This window comes from Gossypium hirsutum, chromosome D13 (assembly GCF_007990345.1).
Source record: "Gossypium hirsutum isolate 1008001.06 chromosome D13, Gossypium_hirsutum_v2.1, whole genome shotgun sequence".
NCBI lineage: Eukaryota > Viridiplantae > Streptophyta > Magnoliopsida > Malvales > Malvaceae > Gossypium > Gossypium hirsutum.
Window position 1 is genome coordinate 11,303,545 of NC_053449.1, and position 4,707 is coordinate 11,308,251.

Below are 4,707 nucleotides of genomic sequence, written 5' to 3' on the forward strand. Positions count from 1 at the left end.
ATGGTTATAGAATCACGAAAGAATAAGACAAAGAACGTGAGAGTGGTACAGAATATATGAAAGGCAAGATATGACCTCAATGCGAAGCGTGACACCCATGGTATAATGAGTAGATTCTAAGGGATGTAATCGCTACAGTGAAGTTGACAAATAAGAGATAAAGGGTGACCGCCTCCAGACATACTAACGTTCAAAGTGTGAATATTGTTCTAAAATATAGAATGACAAGGTGGTATCTGCAAGTATACGGGTCGAGTTGTAATATAGTTTTACAATGAGAACATAAAAGAAAGGTTTTTAAAGTTTTTAGAGTAATAAAATAAAATAACATAAAATAAATAAAATTTAAGAGATAGAAAAGTAGAGTAAATCAAATCTCGATTATAGATGATTAGCTCCCTTCGGTAATCCTCATCAACTGCTACTTCAGGTTTCTCATTAATCAACTAGTCACCACCCTAGTAGGATATTCTAATCTTCCACTAACATAACGGGTCAACAAGAACTACTTATCTTCTGACCTCACAGTCTAGACTGGCTTGGGGTGAAGGTGTTCACGAATGGGAAATGCTAATTTTAGGTTAATTTTCACCTTAATGACTTCCTAGGGTTGTCAGGCCTAGGGTTTGTTTCACGTTCTTCCTTTCTCAAACAACTGATCCATTGAGTAACGTTATAAAATAATTAATAGATCATCCCTCCACTCGCTAATCCCTCATAGAGGGATTAGTTCCTCATGACTTTCACAAACAATATGGAATAGATGAAAGAATTAATCATAGTGAATGAATTAAAGTAAAGAGTTTAAGAAAAGGTTGATTTATATTAATAATAAGCATGAATCCACAAAAGTTCATCTCCTTCACAAATCAGATATCTTGAAAGAAAATAAAGAACAAATAAACTGAACTTTAGAAAGCCTAAGAAAATAAGAAAACAAAACTAAATCTAAAGAGAGAATCTAAGCTAACGGAATAGTGTCCATAACTTATGCCAAAGAAGCCTATTTATAGCCTTCAGGTGGTCGTCGTCCTTAACCCTAGGTTAGCTGACATTCCCGAGCTTTAAGTTCGATTGTGCGAACCAAAAGACCCCTGCTTCGTGTTTAATTTTTTAATCCAAATAGCCCCAAAAGCTAAAACTGAAGCCACGACTCCAACAATTGCATTTTGATCTTGATTACGATCCATCTACAGAAAATAACGACACACAAATATGAAAATCACTACAAAAAAAATGCAAGCTTTTCATAAGATCACATATATGAATAAAGTTATTTTTTTTCTCCTTTTGTTAAAGGGTTAGAGTTAAGCTGTCTCATAAATTGAATTGTAAGCTTTTAGGAAGGCCTAAAAGCTAATCTACATCAAATTTTAACTTCTACAAGTAAATCAAAGCAAAAAAATAAGTCATAGCTTCTTTAAAAGTTCAAAATTTAACATCCAATTAAACAAACACAATAGAAGCATATGAAAATCACTATAAAAAAGATGCAAGCTATTAAAAGCAAAAGATATAATATTAAAAGCTACAAAAAATGAATATAGCTCATGGCTAAATCATGAATTAAAATAAAAAATAAAATTAATTTTAAAAAATAAAACAATAAAATTTTTGTATTTAAAATGAACTAATCTTCCACAAAATGATTAAAAGAAGCTCGAATAAAACACAATGGAATTCGGAAGGTGAGTTCATGTCACAGATATTGCTTCTGGTATGTGTATTAAAAGTGATTGGGTAATAACTTTTTTTTGACACTTCAACTTAATATATATATATATATATTAACCTCTCTACAAATTTTATCTTTATTGTTTGTCAAATTATTTCCAAATAGATTAAAAAAAAGTTCATATTTTTTAACTTTACTGACGTGATCACATCAACAATTAATTAATTTTTAAAAATTAAAAATATTTCAAAATATCTTTTTATACTTTTTTAATATATTTTTTGAGTTTTTTAAAACTTTAAAAAATTAATTAATTAATGATATGAATGCACATGGTAATCCATGCTACACCAACAAAGTTAGATATTTTAAGATATTCTACAAACACCACAAGACGAAAAATTTAACCAAAGTAATTGCTCGTTGTAATATATATATATATCCAAGAATCATTAAATTTATGGCACCATCCAGTCATAATTTCCAGATTTATAACCTAAAACATTATCACAGCATTATTTGATCTATAAATCAGCAGCAGCACTTTCCTTAAATCCCCCAGACTCACAAATATCATCTAATTATTGGTCTGGTTGGTGCACAAAACACTAAACCATTCACATAATTAATTAAAATCATTTGGCAATGTACCAGTAAAATATACATAGCATCTTTTTTCTAAGACCAAACAGAAATGCTCTGGTTAGAGTTTTCAGGCAGACATGAATGAAGACACTGGAGTGGGTAAAATGAGGAGTGTAGTTCCAGGGCCGGGGCCACCAAACTAGCTATGATGACAGAATATTAGCAACATAAAATATTGATCCACCAACTCAAACAACATAGATCCTGACTTAATTTGATCTCCACCAACTCAACGACAGATCCAGAATTCTCCACTCAAACAACATTTAACTATGTTCAACATAGAACTAGAATTAGGTATAGATTTTTTGCCTAAAAAGACCTAACTCAACAGCCTAGTTATTGCCTAACATCACAACGGAGTTTCAGTCTTGATTCTTTTATAAAGAACTATTTTAATTGTAAACCTTATAAATATCTTTTATGATTTTTGCATGACATTGTTATGAAATTGATCCTTGACAATAAACAGAAAAATTTCGCAGAAATGTATAAATGGCATGACTGCATCAAGAAAATCAAAATTTATCACTAAAAGGAAGAGATGGGGGAACCTTTGACTATTGAGGCTCCTTGTAATTTGCTTTCTGCAAAATAAACACACATTCCAAAAGGATTTTTAAATTACAGTAATCAAGATAAAAAGATCATAACATAAACATCTAGAATATAAAAACAGAAGATTTGAAAGCTAAAATGTTCAACATAGAACTAAAAACGATAAACTAGAGCCGGATGGTTAGCAACAAATAGAACAAAACTCCTGCTTTTATTGAATGTTATAGAGTGAGCAAACTAAAATTATTATGCTTCAAGTTACACCACTTTTTCCATCATAGAAACTTTATGTTCTAAACAAACAACATAGATCTACCTTATCCATCTCATTGGATTATAAAAAGCTATCCCAACTCAAACAACATAGATCTACCTTATCCATCTCATTTTCATCGCTCCATTTTTAACTTTTCCAAAAACAGGGTAAAAAAGATATAAAATCCACCTACCTTTCAATTAAATCAATATATCCCGACTTAATTTGATCTCCACCAACTCAACGACGGATCCAGAATTTTCCACTTACAATTTCAAGATTAATAAGTTCCCTTGTACCTAATTTTTAACTAAAAAATAAAACCAAGGATCTGGAACTATATAGCAAGAAGCAAATCTCAAAAGATCCATGGAAGACGGTTAAGAATAGATCTATATAAAAATAAAACAGAAGAGTAAGAAAATTAGGTAAGGTTTACCGATTTCACTTACAAACTGCAAGAAATGATGAAACAAAAAGGATTGAAGAAAGTAAGAAAATGGAGAGGAAGTGTTAGAAATCAGTGGAATGGGAGGAATTGGAAAGATTTTTCATTATTAAAATACAGAGAAAATTCAAAATCTTTCCAACTCCCCCATTCCAAAAATTTCCAGAAACGGTCTCTCCTTTTCCTCCTTTACAACAGTCTAAAAAATTACAAGCCACAGAGAATTATGCGTCTAAAAAATGAGTAGAAATGAAAGTGGAAATAGAAAATATATCTTTCTAAAGAAAGTCTGCGAAGAAATTTTTGAAGCTGAGACGATGAGAGTGTAGAGAAGGGAATGGGAAATGTCTTACTGATTCCAAATCGGTAAGACATTTTCCAGGACCAAGGAAGTGATTTTACCCGTGTTTGTAAAATGTTTTCCTTTAAAAATTCATTTTCCACCAAACAAATGCTGGAAAATCCGAAAAATATTTTCTGGAAAATATTTTCCACCATCCAAACGGAGCCTAAAATGGAAAAAACCGAAAGGGGAGTACAAGATGGAGAAACCAACAAGCCCTAAACCTGAAATACAAAGATTTCCCAAAATTCACACAAACTCTCTTAATTTTGTTTTTATTCTTAATTTCATGTACAAATATGAGTAAAACATCTCTAAATAAATTAGAGTTAGACTGGGAAAATATAACATGATTTAACTAGGAGAAGAAACCCAATTGAGTAGGGAACACGTTGTCACTTCGTGACATGGCATGCTTCCTCGTCAGGACACCTTTCATCGCATTGTCAAGATGTGGTGAATCTTCTTGTTGTGACGTTGGTGTCGTGTCGTCGAGACGTCGACTCTTTCTCATTTCAACATCAATCCTGTTTTTTTAATGCAAAGCACGCTTCACACAAGACTTTCAATGTGATCGAGTTTCCTTGTGTGAAGAAATTCATTTCTTAAGAAAGCTACTCCTAGAAGATCTTTGATATTTTATTTCATATTGAAGATTTGATCAAGCTAAATTCCAAGAGTTTTGAGTTCATATTGATCAGAATTTTTACAAGCCTTGAACGTCTATTAAAAAGAGTTTATTTTATTATTCATCTAGGAGATTAAGAGCACTTTTTTTTATT

General features: G+C 31.4%; 1 long non-coding RNA gene across 1 annotated transcript; it reads right to left on the bottom strand.

Moving 5' to 3' along the window:
- Positions 1-803: 803 nt before the first annotated feature.
- On the bottom strand, positions 804-4,053 carry LOC107918308 (uncharacterized). Its single transcript, XR_001690030.2, has 3 exons — positions 3,328-4,053; positions 2,875-2,907; positions 804-1,190 (listed from the first exon to the last, which is right to left on the bottom strand). It is a non-coding gene; the product is annotated as an uncharacterized lncRNA (long non-coding RNA).
- Between the last annotated feature and the right edge of the window lie 654 nt (positions 4,054-4,707).